The 20,407-nt window shown below is 35.1% G+C and overlaps 1 protein-coding gene across 1 annotated transcript in view; it reads right to left on the bottom strand.

The window, feature by feature from the left end:
- GABRG2 (gamma-aminobutyric acid type A receptor subunit gamma2) overlaps positions 1 to 20,407 on the bottom strand; it is a 126,593-nt gene that overhangs the window by 53,440 nt on the left and 52,746 nt on the right. The gene's annotated exons all lie outside the window — the stretch shown is intronic.

The following is a 20,407-nucleotide window of genomic DNA, read 5'->3' as shown; positions in this document are numbered from 1 at the left end:
TTAACTCCACATAGATAACTCACAAATCTATAAATATAGTACTTCTCCTTCTACTGAGATTTTGTGCATAGTTTCCAAATATGCTGGCTGTCTTTACCTGCTTGTTTCATTAGTATCTCAAAATCAACAATCATTTCCCTCATTAGGTCTGACTTTCATCTCACCTTTCAAATTTCTGTTGATGGCATCACAATTCTCCTAAGCTATCAAGATTTAAAGCCTGTGTCATCTTCAAGTAGTTCTTCTCTTCTCTTTTCCCTCAAACAAATATTTCACTGTTTTAGGCCCACTGGTTATACTTCCACAATAGCACTTAAAACCATTCCATCCTTTCCATTCAAGATGCCACCACGTGACAAAGATTTGGAAATTGAGGGGAAGTCCATTAGATAAGGAATAGTTGAACAAGTTGTAGTAGGTGATTGTAATGAGATACTATTGTGCTATAAGGAATGATGAGGGAGAGTGTTTCAGGAAAACCTAGAAAGAACTACATGAAATGATGCTGAGTGAAGTGAGAAGAATCAGATCATTTCACACAGTAACAGCAATATTTTAGTGATGATCAACTGTGAAATATTTAGCTACTTTGATCTATACAATGATCCAAGACAATTCTGAAGGACTCATGATGAAAAGGACTATCCATCTCCACAGAAACAACTGATGAACTCAGTGAAAACTGAAGTATAATTTTCTCACTTCATTTTTCTTGCTTTTTGCAGTGTGGCTAATATGTAGATATATTTTGCATTATTTTACATGTGTGGCTGATACATTTCATTCCTCTTCAGTGGGTGGGGGAGCTGCTGGATGGAGGCAGAAATTAGCACTCATTTTTTAAATGAATGTTAAAAATAGACTAAAAATGTGTTTTAAAAAACAAAGCAAAAACAAATGTCGCCACTGTAGTTCAGGCATTTATAATTTCTTGGATTATTTAAATATTTCCTAAATGATTCCTCTGATGAGTCTCTCTTGGAAAAAAGAAGAAAAGGAAAAAACAAAAGAAAGTAATCACTGGAAATTCAAGGCAGAGAATGTGTCAGCTTTGTTGCTTAACAAAGAAAAGTGTTTTATTTTTCATACTTAGTTGCAAGGTCTACATAGTCCAAAGTTGAAAATTTGAATGCCCTCATCTCTGAAAAGTAGCCTATCTTCAATGAAAGAGATAGCATGGGTAGTATCACACAAATAGCTGTCCAACAGATTGACCACCAGGGATGTTAGACATAGTTATTCATAAACAACAACTAATCTTATATGTGTTCTCTCCTTGCTGAACATTTGGCAACAGCAGGTGGGCAAAGTGATAGAAAGAGGCATAATTCCCTATTATTTTAATATCCTGATGCTATCATTGTGTGGGCATCCCTAGAACAATCAACTTTCTGTTTATCCCTTCTTGGACAGAAAATTGCCAATGTGAAGTCTTCCTGAGATACTTTAGCAAAGGCCTTTGCTATGCTTTCTATGTTTCCCATCTCTTTATCAGATGAATAACCTGGAATTCTCCCTATTTACTGAGAATTTTTTTTCTGGTGTAGGCTGGGCAGATAGTTTCTAATCTTATAATTCTGTGATTCAGTGACTTTACAGAAAGTGAATAGTCAGTTGTAAAGAAAGAAAATGTGACATTTATGTGTGCAGCTACAAGAGATTCATCTATATACCAATCCTATAGGGGTAACTGACCACAGACATCAAGCAAGCATAAATAATGAAAACCACAAAAAGATATAGGGATAAGTGAACGTAAATAATGCCACTATCCCTGTTAGAGGAACCCTCCAACGGAACAAAAGAAAAATGTTTTTACCACTCTAATGAAGCTGACATTTTATGAAAGGCAGCCTGAATTGAAGAGGCTGCTGGCCTGGCAGCTGATGTCTGCATACATAGCCCTCTGTGTTCCCATAGCACCATTCTACCAGTCAATGTTTATAAACTCTTTTAATTCACAGGCATATATACATGTGTGTCCCTGTTCATACACATTCACACACCAAAAAGCTGGGAAAGAAATGGGATGGGGTAGGGAAGTTAACTAAAATGAGAATGCCTTGATAATCACAATTCAAAAGGAACGATAGGTTTTATCTGTGTAATTATTTCACTGATACTCTCAAATTATTCTCCTGAACCAACCCTATGCTGAGTTATTTTTAGGATAATAGTTTCTTGATTCAGATGAAATTCAGGATGCTACTCTTTGAAGCAGGTAACACTAAATGTATTCTAATGGATTTAAGCTAAGGAGGTCCTTTAAAATTATTCATACTAATCCTGTGAGCATATATCTTGAAAACATTAAAATATTAGTGATATCTAGCTTCTTGTCACTCATCAACCACTATACCTATAATTATCATCCAAAGAAATAAGGCTCAACAGGAATGCTCCCCCGTACTCACTGGAGGGTAATAATTCAGCACAGTAATGAAGTCTTGAACCCTCATTACTCTCCACAGTACAGTATCAAACATTTATTTGCAATGGAGGAAGATTCTAAACCAGCAAGGCTGGCAAAAACCCAATCAACAAAGCACACTGTTATGTCTATTATCCTCTGTAAAGTGTTTATCTACTGACTAATTTGTATACCTCTGTAATCCACAATGGGTCTCAGACCATTCATAAAGTTAGTGAAATTCAGCAGTAACATGGATAAGAAATAGGAATTCTTAAGTCTGTATAAATTCTCTTTTGGCTGTGATTTATGAGGTTCATTGGATTTTTTTCTTCTCTTCTCTCCTTCCCTTCTTTCCTCCCTCTTTAACTCTCTTCCTTCATCTTTCCCTCATTCCTTCGTTCCCTCTCTCATTTCTTTCTTTTCTCTCTCTCCTTTTCTTCCTTCCTTCCTTCCTTCCTTCCTTCCTTCCCTCCTTCCTTCCTTCTTAGCATAGAGTGATAGCAGATCTAACAATAACGTTTGGTGAGACCTGCTCATATCAGAACCATTGAAGACAAAAGTTCTCTGGGAAAGCAGCAGCTTGCTCATATTTGACCATAACCAAAGCAGTCAGGGCCTTTCAGAACCAAGAAGGCAGTAGCTGTCACCAATCCCCCTATTCAGTACAGCAGCCACAATTATTCTCAGGCTGCCTGAAAACAGCAAATAAAGGCAGTAAAACTCAAAATTTCTCTACTAAATTGACCCTTATATTGTGAATGCTGAGTTACATTAAGTGAGTAACTAAGTTCAACAAAGCAGAACATTAGACTGAATCTTACGAGGTGAATATAATACAGATAAATGAAGCTTTACATGAGGGGCTAGAAAAACCATCTTATAAGTGTTTGATAGAGAAAATGTGGTTAGACAAGTAAAAAGTTCAATACACATTTATTTTGCAGTCCCAAAATGTGATGAAGATCAAGATATAGACTGAATTAAGAAAAACTTTGAATCTAGGCCTAGAGAGATGATGGTTCTATAGTATTCTGCCTTATTCATATCATATCTGGAATATTGTGTGTAGTTTTAGAGATGATATTAATAAACTAGAAAGAATTGTTAGGAAGGCAACCAGAATGATGAAGTACCATACCATAGAAGTAATGGTTGAAGGGATTTGGACTACTTATCCTGAGTAATAGGATACTCAAGTGTTTCATCACTGCTGAAATCTATAGGAGAAAAATTATTTTAGGTGAACATTACTTCATACTACATCAATTACCTAAATTCAGATGAGTTTTACTTACTCTACAGTGATAAACAATTTCTTGTTCCCTATTTTCTAAATTAAACCTTGATCTGTTAATAGATATAACATCAGAAAAAAATAAATGTCCCTTTTGTATCATTTAATAATATATATTATTGGAAGGGAGGGGAAGAAGAGGAGATCAGACTGTAATGCCAAATGATACAACCTGATTATCAAAGCCAGTGTAGTATCCAGAGAGTAAAAGGTCCTAATCCCCTCTCTGCTACTCTTGGAAGCATTAGAACAAATTATTTCCATGTAAAATCCCTGTTTCAACACTAGGTGGATCTTGAAGTCCCTCCAAGCAAAATATCTATGATCCCATGATAAACTGAGTCAGTCAAGGGGAAATACTTTTCCTAAAGTCACACAATTTAGTCAAGGGAAATGTTAAATCTAGAACTCAGATGTCTTGATTTGCATTCTAATATTCTATTATATGTATATATATATATATATATGTATGTATTTACACACATACACATATATAGTTTAAAAATTGTGTTCTTACATAAAGACTTCCAGAAACACGGGATTCCTGTGTTCCTAGGTATATAGCACATCATTCATTTCCCAGAGAACTCAGTAGTAATTATGTCATTTTACTAAGTTCCAGAGTCATGGAATTACAGTATCTGAGTTAGAAGGGATCTCAGAAAAAAAGTTTAGTTCAACTTCAGTAAAATGTACGCTCCCCAGGCGAAGAGATTTTTTTCTATCTCCAATACTTATCATAGTGCTTCATGCATGGGAGTGTTTAATAACTTTTATTGAAATGCAGTTGAAATGAACTGCAACTCAACCCTGAATCTCCTCTCAATTCTGACAAATGGTCATCCAGTCTTTAGCTGAACCCTAGAAAGTCCAGAGTGCTTAATACCTCCTGTAGTGAGCTAATCCACTTCTATTTTTTTCTTTTTTTATTACAGTTCTAAAAATTCAAAAATTCAGAAAGTTCCTCCTAACTTCAAAGTGAAGCCTGACTGTCTTTTCCCCTTTTTCCTTTATTTCACTGGCTTCAGTAAATCTTTGGACATTTAGAAAAGTCAACATCTTGGCTAAGTAGGTTACCATAACACTCAGTGTCACCCTCATGATGAGTAACAGTCATGCTTAATGAATGACAGGATGTAATTGGCAAGAATGACTTTGCAGGCATATCTGTTTATTTAGGACTAGAATCTGCCAGAGGCAAACCCAGTTTATGTGAGATGAACAGTCCTTTTACTAGCCAAACTTGTTAAACCAAATTGCTAATGCCTGTCAGTGAAAGCTAAGACTTTGCGTATTGCAGTCAACTCTCATTTATTCAAGTATATCAGTGCCCCAAACTAATATTAACAATGAGAAGTCATTCCTTAAACCAAAACTCTGTATCACCACTAACAAACTCATGTAAAGTCATAGAATGGCAACACATTATGCATTTTAGTTTAGCCCCAGAGTGTGATTTTAGTGAACACTAGATAAAGGGTTAAGAAAACAGGAATAAATGTAATTCCATTTTTACCTAACAAATATGTCATCAGTCAATTAGCTTCTCTGGGCCTCAGTTTCTCTCTTGGCATAATGGTAATAACTCATAGAAATGTCATTAGCCAAAAACCAAAACAAAACATGCTAGTTCAAATGCACTCTGGAAAAATAAGTATTTTAGTCTGCCAAAAGACTTATCACCAAACCATCTGTTAGTATTTGGAAAATCTTCCTAAGCTAAATATAAATAATTTGGGGGTTATTCAGAGTTTTAAAATATCTATGACATGGTTCCTCTCAAGAAGCATAGTTAATCATAGATTAGTATATAATTAGTCAATATTATTGAATGTGCTGTGTTTCTAATTTTCAGAGATAGTATGATGATAACACAGAGGCACTGGCCTTGTAATCAGGACATTTCAACTCAAATTCTGGACACTTGCTAAATGTGTAATCTTGAGTAAGTCACTCTGTGTCCTTGAGCTTCCGTTTCCTCATCTGTAAAGTAGGGATAATAATCAAAACTAGGGCTGCTTCTAGGAAAATTAATCAAACACTTAGAGCTGAAAGGCACAATAGAGGTCATCAAATCTAAATCCCTCATTTTAAAGATAAGAGAATTTAGACCACGATATTGATCAAGGTCACACAAATAACAAGTGGCAGAGAGAAGATTCAAACTCAGATCTGACTCCAGACTCAACACATTCTTAAATTGCTAGAGAAATGTGAAATATTGTTAATTGCTTGGATTTAGATATGTTTCTTCCAATCTAGTATAAAGTAAATTTGGACATTGATTTCTTTTTTTATGTGATTGCTAATTGTGTCATTTTCTCTTTTCATGTGAAGAAAGATCTCCTTTACAGTTTGTCCTAGTTTTAATTTTAGCACAGCAAATGAGTCCACTGTTCTCAGTCCTGAAAAAATGATCAAGGGATAAACTTCTTTTGAATGCAAGGGAATTTCAGAACCGATTAATGTCCTAATGTTGTCTGACACTTTCAAAACACTTTGACATCTACCATATCTTTGTCTTCCCAACAAAAGAATTGTAGAAGATGTTCTTTTTATTTGACAGACAAGGAAACTGAGGAAAAGAAATATCAAGGAACTTGCCTGACTTTATAGACTTAGGTGGAAACACTAACATATGGGGGTGAAGGAAGGGGAAAGATCTCCAGAAGATGTCACTTGAATTGGGTCTTAAAGGAAACCACTGATTCTATGTATAAGAAGTATGGAGCGAAAGTATTCCAGACATGGAGGACAGAAAAAGCAAAGGTAGATATGAAAGATGCATCATCTATTGTGAGGAACAAACAAGTAGACTAGTATGGATTGGAGTTGGGAGAGACTTGGGACAAGAAGACCTCTTATATTAGTCCAAGTGAGAGGTAATGAAGGCCTGAACTACATTGAAAACTGTGTGAGTGGAGGGACTAGGAAATATGTCACCTCTCTACTCAACAAACTTCTCTCTCCAGGATGAAATAAAGTCCTGTTTGTTGTTCAAAATCTTCCATAATCTTGCTTTCCCCTACTTTTTCATTATCCTTACACATTACAATCTCACTCAAAGTCTTTGATCAGGACACTGGGCTCTTTGCTGTTCCTTGAAAAAGAAAGTCCATCTTTAGATTCTAAGTATTTTCACTGGCTGTTCCCGCATTTCCCTGGAATGCTCTCCCTTAATCATTTTTACCGTCTGGCTTTCATGACTCCCTGTAAGTCTCAGTTAAAATCCAGCTTTCTACAAGAAGCTTTTCCTAAAGTTTCTTCATTCTAGGACCTTCCTTCTGTTGATTATTTCCAATTTATCCTGTTATTTAGCTTATTCATAACACAGTTGTTTGCATGTTGCCCCCACCACCAGGCTGAGTTCCTTAAGAATAGAGGCTGTTTTTTTGCTTTTCTTTGTATCTTTTGTATTTGTAGCTCAGTTTCTGACACTTGGTAAATGCTTAATAATTGTTGATTGATCAATTGACTGAGATACTGTAGAGAAAGGTAGTATACAATTTGACAACTGATTGGATGGATAGGATGAATGAGAAAACAGAGTAGAGGAGGATTCAAAGGATGAAAGCTTGTGAACATTTCATTATGTTATATCTTGCCTTTAAGGATTTCCAGTTTGGAGAGATCTCAACAGAGTCAAATAAAAATAAAACTGAATTAAATTACAATTCATTTAATTAATAAAACATTAATTTAGAAGTCTATGGCCAGGACCTCTGAAGAATTTTTAAAAAGGAAGATACTAAAATGATGGTACATTATGTTGTTACTTAATTAAGAGAACATATGAGTCAGTGAATCATCTTTGAGACCATTTAATTCTTTTTTTTAAAGAAATTTCTTACATAAATGTAATACAGGGTTGGGATTTTTGAAATTCACATAATAATATTTTTGTTCTGGTTTGTTTTTTTCACCTCCTACCCCTTCCCTTGAATAGCAAAGCAAACACATAAGCTAGCCTAACTTTTCATTATTGTGTATCTATTCATTATTCAATATGATCTAATTATTTTTCCTACTTCTAAGATAAAGATTTTATTTTCTACCATATCTAAGAAGTCCTTTGTCTCTTCTATCTGGAAAATTGAATTTTGCATGGGGTTGGTATTTTGTGTCTTATTTTTGTTGTTATTAATGAAGTCATTTCAAGAACAGGGCAGCCAAAGCTTTTCAAGTCATTCTACTGTTTTGAAAGTGTTTTTCATATTACAAGGATATTGGTTTTTAAAAATATCAAGTATAGTACAGAGAAAAATGTGCTAGATTTATTATCAAAGGACCTGGTCTCCAATAATGCGTTAGTCACTTACCACCTATGTGAGATCTTGGCAAGCTACTTAACCTCTCTATGTCTCAGGTTCCTCATCTATAAAATGTGTGGTTTGGACTAGATGAACTATGAGTTCTATACCAGCTTAACCTATGATATTGCAATCTTTTCTCCTTACCTTCTCCATAAACAATAATTATGGAATCAGAGGATCCAGGTTCAAATCTCACTTCTGTCACTTTCTACCTGGCTTATCTTGGGAAAGTCACTTAATGTCTCTGGAAACTAGTCACAATTATCATTTATAAAATGAAGTAGAGGAAGTTGGAACTCTGAGGTTCCTTTCCACCTCTAAATGTAGTATCATAAGAATATTCCCCACTTGTCATGATTCTTAGTAAGTTGTAAGTCCTAAGACATCTGATTATGTTACTCCTCTGCTGAGCAAAATTTAGTGCCTCAATTTTGCTTAAAAGATACTCCATTTGGAGGCAAAAACAAACTTAATCTGTCATTTAGAACTTTACACAATCAAGCTCTTCCAGTCTTTCTATCCTATGCACATTCAGTCAAACTGAACTGGTGGATCTTCCCCTAGACCATCAATCACTCTCCTGTTTTCATATATTTGATCAGATTATCCTATAAAGTTGAATGGATCACATTTATGCCACATTTCTTACTACTGAAATAATTTCATTCCTCCAAGGTGAATCTTAATTACTACCTTTTTCAGGAATTTTTAAAATTTTCCCATGTTAAAAGTGATCTCAAATTCTCCCTAAGAACTTGGATCTTCATTTTATCTTATCATATTTTGCTTATTCTTGTATTTATCTGATACCCTTAGTCAGACTAAATTATTTGAGAGAAGAGAAAGGGACATATTATATTTTTGAATCTCTGGTACATGGCATAATAGTTTCTGCATTAAGCAGCAAGTCATCAGTCAATGAGTGAGCCTTGTTTCACTGAGGTCTGGTGCAGGTGCAGACCCTTTTAGCTTGCTAAATGAATGCAACCACTCTATGGAGCCTTCTAGGATAAGCATGATGTAGTATAAGGGACATGCCTTGGAGAGAAGGTAAAGCATGCATAGACATTGAATATTTACTTCTGGTTGGCTAGCCATGTTCTATGACTGACCTGGGCAGAATTAAAAAAAGTGTCAAAATTAGTTGCTCTGGTTTGGCTCGGTCATTTTTTAAGGGAATTCAGTGGCTTTCACTCATTGCATCAGGTAAGAGACCAGGTAGCATCTATTCCCCAAGGAGCAAGTAGTGACTTTCAGGAACAACTTTCAGGATCCCAGTTCCATAGTAGTTGAGATGAGGATTCTTTCAGCACTAATGCTGCCTCTCTACTCATGAATTTGATGAAAAACCAAAACTTGGTAGTAGCTGAGCTACGTTTGTTCCAGAGACCCAGGAGATATACGAGAGAGCATATACCCTCAAAAAATTAGGGAAAATGTTTATGTATTTGTCCTTGTTATATTTTTGAAATAAATATCCCTTTGTAAAAGTTATTTGATATGAAGTGTTTAAATTGGTCTGGGGCACTAGTTACTGTTCTTTAACAATGTAAGAGGAACCTGTAAGTAGCAGAAACTAAGTCAATGGCATTTAAGGAAAGTGATACCACAAACTCCTTAGGATTATTCCTTAGCACCCTTAGGGGCAGATGTAGCAAGCCTGGCTATAAATGCTACACTTGAATGGAATTAGCTTAAGCAGTCAGGATTTGGCACTGAGCCCTGTATTCCCAGAGCCATCATTTTTCTCTGTAGAGAGTAGACCTACTGGAATTTGCATAGTATTGACATCAAGAAACCTGTCAATCAGTTACAGTCTCTAGTCAAACAAATAACAAACCTAGGAGCTTTATCCATAAGAAGAAAAGTCTAGTCAAATGCATCTGAGTGTCAAAACTTGACTGAAATATAGTAGTTAGTGGATTAAATTGAATTTGTGCCTGAATGTCTTAGTTATTTAAATGACTGTTGAATAATAACAATAATTCCCATTTATTTGGTGCTTTAAGTTTTATTAAGCACTTTCTTTGTGATAACTCTGTACAAGTATTATTTTGGCCATTATGCATGACTTCCCAACATCATATAGCTAGGATGTGACAAAAGTGAGGTTTGATCCAAGATCAGTAAGTGCTACTTGCAATTTTCCCCCCTATCATGACTTACTGCCTCTCACACTTGCTTTGTTTTAGTCAGGTAAAAATGTTGCTGTGAAAACAATTAGCTCTGCCATATTTTTCAGTTTCAAAATATTTGCAATTCTGAAATAATTACTGCTTTACCTCCTTAGGCAGCTGCTAAAGAAAAATATAATTCCCTTGTGTTCTCCATTTTGACTAATTTTTTCTTAACTTTTCATGGTCCCTTACATTTGTCAGGAAGCTCTAGGTGAGTTTACTCTGGCCAGAAAAAAGTGGAGAAATTTGTTTATGTCATACTACAAATTAGTAGCCAGGAAATGATCTTATTTCAACTCTAGTGCTTTTTCCACCTCACACCACAGGACGTGGTCATAAGTTAGTCTCTAATGATCCAATGATTCCATCTCATTTCTCTAGGGTCAATTTAAAATGATTGACTCGGTATGAATCTATGTATATACACACATTAATATGTATATGCATGCATGTTATATATGTATACCTATGCATATATATCTATACATGCATATTTATGTATGTATGTACATAGGTATATGTATATAGTGAAAGGGAAAGTAAACTATTGAATGAGGGAACATAATGCAAAGAACACAGCTTAGAAGACTGATCCCTAGAGTTTTACTTGGTTGAAGGGAAACAATAGGATTGAAATTAATTAGACTGAAGTAGGCAATATGGTATAACAGAAAGAGTACTGAATTTACAGGTAAAGAATCTGGGTTCAAATTGTTATTCTGCTATTTCCCACTTATGTGGATCTTAAACAAGTTACATTATGACTCTTGATCTACTTTCCTTCTTTATAAAATGAGAAAGTTGAACTAGAAAATTTCCATGGTTCCTTATAACTCTAAATCTCTGATTCTGTTTTTACCTTGGTCAGATTCAAGTTTGTGGGATCATAGATTTAAAATTAGACGAGGCATCAGAGGTCATCTAGTTCAACACCCTCTGGAGAGACATTTTACATCTCTAGGCTATAATGATATTCTTATGAAGACATTAACCTAGATACTTTCTCAAGTCCCTTCCAACTGAGAAATTCATTTTGAGATTGTCTTCATTTTTGATGATGGTGGGTAATTGAAGTATCATTATATACCCATCTGTCTATAAAACATCAATAACCTTAACCAAAAACCTAAGTCTTCCAAAGCAGAAAAAACGGATTTTCCCTCATGCCTGATGATAACCAACCACTCCTGACAACATACACACACACATACACACACACACACACACACACACACACACACATCAAGCAAAGACCCCTGGAAATCAAACCATGCTCATTTTAAAAGTAAACACAATATTATTTACAACAATTCTAAAATGCTTTTGTCCACCTTATTATCAAGCATCTAGACTAGGGGGCTTGTGTTAGCACTAATAATCTATTTTGACCATAACCTCTTCCCACCTAGTTAGCATGCCATATGCTTGTGGTATAAATAAGCTCATTAAAGATATAAACTAATTCCAGAACCTTTATGATTCATGAATCTATGATTGGTTCAATGAAAAGAAGTTCAGTGGAAAGATTTGGAGTCAGAGGAAGTATGTTCAAGTTTTAGCTCTGATTCTAACTACTTACATGATATTAAGTAAATTTTTGAACTTTTGTGAGCTTCAATTTCAGCTATAAAATAGACATTGAACTCAGTAGTCATAAGGGGCTTTTCAAGTTATAAATCAATGGGACTACAATTTTACCTTTATATCTGCCAGTAACATAATCATACAAGAAACTGTTCATCCAAGTTAAAGTACAGATGAATTGGAGCATAATTTAATTAAGTGGCATTTTACAAAGGAGCTTACAAATTCAGTCCCAAAATATCAGTTCACCTCTTCAGATTTAATTGATTTTCAATGTTCTTATCCTATTTCTTTTCTTCTTTCCTTAAAATTCTTTGTTATTATTGCAATAGGGCCCGAGATTCTCAATTCATCAAAATGTTTTTAACATCCTGTCTCTCCCGGGCCTTTCTCTGAACGTTTTCCTCCCCAGGTGTGTATGTGTGTGTGTGTGTGTGTGTGTGTGTGTGTGTATTTGAAACCATGTCTAATGTGCCAACCACTGCTATTGGTCACATTTCTCTAACATTTCTCACTAGGAAACTTCAGATATGCCACATGAAATATAATTATTGTTTTTTTCTTTAATTTAACCAGATGTAACTTTGTTAAGAATTCTAGGGACACTCAATGCATCATTCCTTGCCAAAGATTTATTTCATTTCATTGACAGAATAAAATTTACTCAGTATGTACAAAAATAGAATTATAGAAACTGATACATGGAAGATACCTGCAAATTCATCTTGCCCACTCAGAGAAAGAAATGGAGTCCCAAGGAAGTGAAGTGAGTTGGCCAACATAATGTAATAGATTATATATTATGAAATATGTGAGAAAGAGCACTGAACTCTGAGTAATAAGGTTATTGAATCTGGAGGTTAGAGGAAGTTTTAGAAGTTATCACATCCAAACTCTACCCAAGAAAGAGTTCCATATACAGCATTCCCCAAAAGTTACCATCTATTTTCTGTTTGAGTAATGGAGATTCCAGTAATGAAGATCACAGTATGTCCTAAGGCAATATATTCCATTTTTGAAGAAAAAGTGTTTCCTTGTATCAAGCACTTTCCATAATTTAGTAACCCACCACACCTAGGTTTGATATTTGATACCCAACACAATAAATCTAATGAATCTTCACAGCTACTACTCCCCTTCCCTCCTGCCAAGACTCTTTTTCTCCAGGATAAACATCCATAGTCCCTTCAACAAATCATTATGTGTCAAACTTTGGTTACCCACATCACATTCCTATGAACAGAGTCAAACAAACGAGTGGCATCCCAAAAATGCAACTTGAGAACAGAACATGTTAATCTTGATTTATCCTATTTCCATCAGAGAAAAGTACAGTAACACTGTCATTGTATCATTTTGAGTAGTAAGCTTCAATGCAACCTAAGATCAAATGAGTTTTTTTATGGCTATCATTCAATAACTTTGATATTGCCTTTAAAATTCTGTTATAATGATAGGTCTTTTTGACCTAATATTATGTTATGTTTCTCACATGCTCTACTTATATGCAGTTGATTTCTGAATCCAGATATAAAACAATGGTTTTCTTTACTGTATTTAGACTATATAATATATTGACTCTATCTCCTAAATTTATCCTCCACACATTTGTAAAGCAGATTATTTATGTTTTCAGGTAATTTACTGAGGAGATAGAAGAGAAATATGAAGAGTGCCTGATTTAAGTCAAGTCAACAAGCATTTATCAAGGATCTCTATGTGTCAGACACTGGAATAGGTTCTTGGATACAAGGCAAGCAAAACAAAACAAACCCTCCCATGCTCACATGGAACTCACAGTCTAATGGGGCATACAAAATGTATTCAACTATGTGCAAATGAACTATATAAAGAGTAATTTTGGAATTATCTGGGAGGGGAGAAGAACTAAGTTTGAGGAGAATTGGTAAAAGCTTCTTTCAGATGGTTAGAATTTAGCTGAGACTTAAAGGAAGACAAAGAAGCCAGGAATTGGATATGAAGAAGGAAAGAGTACCATATGTGAGGTATGGCCAATGAAAAAGTCCAGATTTGGGGGGTGATATGTCAGAAGGGAAGAAGAGTAGGAGGTTAATGACACTGGCTAGCAAACTACATGGAGGACAGTAAGTTGTGACAAGACAGGAAAGATAGGAAAGGGAACAGCTTAGGAAAGGCTTTAAAAGTCAAAGTAGAATTTTATATTCTGAAGACAATACAGACAAAATTGGAGTTTATTGAATGGAGAAATGTTTAAAATATTCAGATCTGCTTGTGCTTTAGGAAAATCAATTTGGCAGCTGAGTAGAGAATGGATTGCAGTAGGGAGAAGATTTTGGCAGGGAGACAAATCAACAGATTATTTCAATAGTCTGGTCTGAAGATAGCAGACATAGCAGCTGCACTGGGGCAGTAGTCCAAGGCTTTGGCCAAACCCTTGTCAGGCAGAGAAGATATGCACTACCATTTTATAACTGAAACCTAGAATAAAAAAAAGAATTAGGCACAAAAGAAAATGGGATTGCAGGTCACACTAAGCCATTATTTGGCATTTAGCCTTCGATACTCAGAAAGAAAGAATGATGTATCTGGTGAACTGCCTTTGTCATGTGCTTTAGAGCATTAGTCTTGAATTCCTCCTCACCTAGTTGTAGTTCTGCCTGCTTCTTTTATTTCCCTTCTTTCTCCAGCATTTTATTGTAATATTTATACATAAAATACAAATAATCCAGGCATGAGGAGATAAGAGTCTGTACCAGGGTGGTAACAGTGTCGGAAGAGGTGGTATTTATGAGAGACGAGATAGACATAGAGACAACAGCATTCTATATGGTGTTTGACAGAGAATGAACAGTTGAACATCATACCAATGTTGTGAACCAGCATGACTTGAAGGAAGGGTGGCACAATAGAAAATAACAAAGAAGTTAAAAGGAAGAGGTCACTTAGGTGAGAGAAATAATGAATTCAGTTTTGGGCATATTGACCTTAAGACATCCAATAAGCAGTTAGAGATGTGAAACTTGAGGTCAGGAAAGATGGCAAGGAAAACAATTTGCCAAAGGATGATAGTTGAATTCATCAGAGATAATATAAAAGCAGAAGAAAAGAAAATGCAGGAGAGAGCCTTGGGAAAAAACCCAGAGTTAGGAGGGGTGAATTGAATGATAATATTGCAAATAAAACTGAGAAGTTATCAGACAGATAGGAAAAGAGAGGGATGACATCAAAACCTAGAGAAAAGAATGTATCAGGGAAAAGAAGTTTATCAAAAGTATGATTAAAAGATCATTGATAACTTTGGAGAAAGTAGTTTTTCACAATAAGGTCAGAAACCATGCTATAAAGTTAAGGACAGAAGAAAGGAAGTTGAAGTACATATTGTAGATGACCTCAGATTAAAAATGAAAGGTAGAAGGGCTATAGGATGATAGCTAGCAAGCATGGATGGGTCATGTGAGGGCGGTTTAACAATAGGAGAAATATGGGTATATTTGTAGGCAGTAGGGAAGCAGTAAGTAGACAGGGAGTCATCAAAGGATTAGTGAGATAGTAAGGATGATAGAGGACCAATCTAGTGGAGAAGACAGGGCAGAACAGGATCACTTTAGCATGTAGAGGGATTTGTCTTGCTAAAGAAAAGGGTTACCTGCATATGTAAAAGAAGAGTTAATGGATGAGATAATAGTGAAAGACACCTAAATGATGTGAGATTAGGTGGAAAGAAGATGGAGCTCTTGAAAAATGGCCTCAATTTTTTTCAGTCAAATATAAAAATATCAGCTATATGAGAGGGATGCAGAGGGATGAAAAGCTTCTTAAAACTCACTACGGTTAGTGAAATGGTGGATTGATTAGGTATAAAAGAATTGTTTTGTCTCAGGAATGACCTAATTCATATTACATGACATAAATTGATAGTGGACCCAGTCAGAATAGTTTAATGACTTTGTCATTAATTCAGGAGCAACTGCACTTTAAAAGAGTCAGCTGATTGTGGGAATTGGATTGGGGATTGGCAGGATAAGGAGACAAGGGACTTAGAAGTGAACAGTGTAGAGTTGCATTGGCTTACCAAGGGACCAAGATGAGGAAAGGAAGTGAGTTTAGCCAATGCAGGAGGGACTGCCTATGAAAGAAATGAAAATTGAATGGAGGTTACAGGTAAGATGACGAAAATTTGGAGGTACAAGCAGTTAGAGACGGAATAAAATCAGAATGTGACCAGAAAAAGGAATTTTAGAGTTCATGAACATGGAGGTGGAACACTTTTGGTGGCAAGGTCAAGGACATTGCCATTTCTATTTGGGGAGCAAGGTGGTGCAGTACCATACCTGGAATCAGCAGGACCTGAGTTGAAATATGCCTTTTAACATTTATGAGTTGTCTGATCCTAGGCAAATCCCTTAATCTCAATTACCTCATTTTATTCATCTGTAAAATGGGGATAATGATATCACTTACCTTCTAGTACACTACCTGGCATGTAATAGGTAAGTATTACATAAATATTAGCTATTATTATTGTTATTATTAGTAGTATTATTATTAACTGTAGTGATATAGAGGAATAAGGTCATAAAAAATGAACTACTATGGAGAATTGTGAGGCTAACTTGTTTGAGAGGATATCAGTACACATGTTGAAATTCCTTAGTATGAAGGCAGGAGCTTTGGCAGAGGGAATGATGGTAAAATATTTATTTTACTCATTAAGGAAGACATGTGAATGACCAGGAGTTTGGGAGGCAAAAGCCACTAGAATCTTGTTTGAATGATATAAAAAAATTGAATGAACTTCAGAGGAGGAAAGTTTACTGAGTGATGGTGAGCCTGAAAGGGGAAGAAGGAGAGCCTAGAAGTGATATCAGGGAAGAAATATTCAAACTCTCCTGCTGTGACCAATAAGATTACACACGTGAATCAATACATGGACCTTAAAGTGCTTGAAATTATCATTACCAACAACAATAGTAATTAGCTTTACTATCTTGTGACTGTGGTTCTAAGCTTCCTTGCCTCCAAAATAGAAATTGAACTAGATGGCCCCTAAGCTCCCTTGCAGTTCTAACCATTTCTGTTTTTATGATCCTTTGTGACCAAAATGGAAGTAGAACATAGGTCCCCATATTCCCATTCAAGTGCTCTTTCCATTACTTGAGTACATCTCCTTTCATAAGACAAAAGCAAATCCTCAACTTTGTGTTCTGATGCAGATGGGATTCCCAGCAACTGATATATGTCCTTAGATCTGCGTGTATTTAGAAACTGAAGCAAAATAAATCATTAATTAGCAATGTGGCACTGCTAATCAGTGACATGCAGAAGAATAAAAACAAAGCTTTGACTACATAGTTCTGAAGAGTGGGAAAGGAATGAAAAAAAGTTAGAGAGAAGTCTTTAGACACCAACAGTCTTATACAGAATGTAATTCATAAATTTTTTCTTCTTTTTAAAGTTATCTTTAAAGAAAAAGGTTAATTCAACTCTACATATTCTGCATTATACAAACTTGAGAAATAATATAGCTGATTGAAAGAGCATTGTACTGGATGCCAGCAGGCCTGTACTTTATAGTCTTATCTTTGTCACTACTCTACTAAACCCTATAACCTTGGCCATATCATTTCACTTCTCAATCCTTCATTTTCCTCATTTGGAAAGCTATGGGATTAACAAGATCTTTAAATATAGCTTCAAATTTCTGTGATTTAAAGGTCCAGTTTCCGTTTTTTAACCATGAGCTGGACAATATAAAAACATCGGCTAAGGAAATGGAATGATAAGTTTATTTCACTCAGTGTAGTGACAGGATAACAGTGTCCAACCCAGTAATTATACATTTTCCCGTTTTCTAACCTGCCTCTTTTCCATTCAGAAATGAACACTTAGTAGACTGTTGCTCATTAAGATGTTCATAGTTTTGTCATATAAGGACAGTTAGTTCTACCCTGTGTGGAAAACAATTTAGATAAATTAATTTATTTGCATTTTGAATCTTATTGTTCTTTATTTGGCCCTTAAACAATACTTAAAAGACCTTTATTTACTCTAAATAATGGATTCTTTACTGTTTTGGGGGTGTCATGTATCCCATCTCAGAATAACGTTTTTAAATCTATAAGATACACAGGATTGCAAAAGAAGTCAGTCTAGTTCAAATTTAGCCTTAGACATTTACTAGCTGTGTGATCCTGTGTAATCACTTAAGCCTTCAGTTTCCTGTGTAAAATGAACTGGAGGAATTATTCCATACTCCTCCAGTATCTTTGCTAAGAAAACCCCAAACAGGTTCATGAAGAGTTGAGCATGATTGAAATGATTGAACAAAACAAATCTAGACTTCGAGAAGAACCAAAATGCCAAAACATTTCTTTCTCCTTTACAAAATAAAAAGTACCTTATAAATGTGAACTATTAATTTCAAGTTGTTGCTGTTACTGTTTTTTAATGTCACCATTAGTAAATACTTGAATTGAGCAGAGGGGAAAAATGAGAAGCTAAAATCATCATAAATTTTTATGAATATTTTGTTTATAGGTCTAATATGTCCCTAGCCTTATAATGTTTTCATACCACATTACTAATGCTGAAAACCAAAAGGCAGAGTAGAGGAGAGTGGAACAGAAATGGAGGAAAAAGAGAACAAATCTTTCATGATTATCAATGCCACTGAAATGGTTGCTTTTAGCAGCAATGAAATTGGTCATTTAATTGAATTAGGAGGCATCAACAACTGAGAAAAAAATGGTTTATTTTTCCCCGTCTGTTTCTCTATATTAACAGACATATTAGTCTTCTAAATTATAGTCAATGGTAGTTATGCAAATTTATTTCAAGTGAATTTTTTTCCTATATGAACAGTTATGCTGTAACATAATAGACTAAAATAAAATTCAGATGTAGCAATATCCATATTCAAAATACAACTAAATGTGAGTTTTCCCCAAGGATCTGTCCTGAGTCTTCTCTTCTCCATCTATTCTGTCAGTTCTCATGGATTAAATTATTGTCTCCAAGTGCATGATTTCCAGTTTGACTCATGTATCTGCACTCTCACTACTGAACTACAGTCATACATTACCAATCTCCTTTTGGACATCTTGAACTAGATGTACTATATGCATCCCAAATGTGACATGGCCAAAACAAAGCTCATGTTTTTCCAAAACCTTTCCCTCTTCCCAACTTTCCTATTATTGACAAAGGCTAAACTATTTCCTTGGGCACCCAAACTAAACTTTAGTGTCATCCTTACTTCCTCATCCAAACTCACCCCAACAATATAATCTGTTTTAAATCTTGTCTTTTCTTTTCTCCCTTCATAGTTTCCCTCACATAGGTCCTGTTGTCTCTGCTCACACAACAACAACCTTGAACAGTAACCATTACCTCATGGCTGCACTATGACAATAACCTTTCAGTTGCCTCAAATCTTTCCTCACTGTGATCTATCTGTCATTAAGATGCCTAAATGGTTTTCCTCAAATGTAAGGTTAACCATGCCATCTCCATGGTCAATTAACCCTAGTGGGTCCCTATTACCTTCAGAATCAAATTTAAAATCCTCTGATTTTTAAAGCCTTTCATAATCTTACTCCATTTTACCTTTGCAGTCTTCTTACATTTTACTCCACTCTGTATACTTTACAACTCAGCCAAATTAGCCACTTCTTTTTCTGTTCTTAGCGCCCAATAATCCAGCTCCTGGCTGTATATGCAATGTCTGTCCTCCATACCTGAAATACTCTTTGTCTTTGAAGATGTACATATCTGGAGAAAGTTTCTGTATAATCAGTTTCCCACATAAGTGAAATCACAGATTTAGAGTGAACAACAATCACAAAAAATACACTTATATAAATGTATATATCTATATTCTTATACACACATGCATAAATATATAGGTATGTACATATATATGTACACACATATGCACACATAAATTTGCACACATTCATGTACAGAAATATACACATACATATATGTATTTTATTATATGTATGTGTGTATGTGTAGGTAGATATAGTGTTTGTGAAAGCACTGAAGTACAGGACATCTAAAGTGAAATCCATTTGCCATTAAATTTGGCTTTACTAAGAACAAAGAAAATCTCAGAAAGGAATACAACTTTCTCAAATTAAAAAACTTAAAGGTCAAGAGCTGTGTTTCAGCATTAAAGTTGTTTAGAAAACATGTTAAGTTCTTACAGAGTGAAAAAAGAAGACACTTTAGGGAAACCTTTAAAAATAAAGAAGAAAGCATGTGCTAAGAAGAAAACAGTTGTTAAGCTAGTAAGTTTGGCAATATACTCAGTCATAGTGATCTCTGGAGGTTGACTTAAGTGATAATAGGGGGAAAACCTCTCACAATTTAAGCTGGTTTTCATTTTAGAGATGTTAGGAACAACCTTTTAAAAAATTAAAGATGAGGACACCGAGACTTGAGACAAAACGCCAAAGTTATAATGTTCAAGGTGTAAGGGAAGTTAGAATTTATTTAGTCCAACAAATTCATCCTGCCAATGAGGAAAAGGAAGTTCAGAACTTTGAGTTGACATTGTGATGACTATGGGACAATAGGATCATATATCTAGGAAACAAATGATACTCAAAAGACATGAAGTACAAAATTCTGAATTTACAAG

The sequence above is a fragment of the Notamacropus eugenii genome, chromosome 1, assembly GCF_028372415.1.
Source record: "Notamacropus eugenii isolate mMacEug1 chromosome 1, mMacEug1.pri_v2, whole genome shotgun sequence".
In the NCBI taxonomy this organism is placed as follows: Eukaryota; Metazoa; Chordata; class Mammalia; order Diprotodontia; family Macropodidae; genus Notamacropus; species Notamacropus eugenii.
Note: the sequence above shows the minus strand (reverse complement) of the source record. Positions and strands in the feature narration are given on the sequence as shown.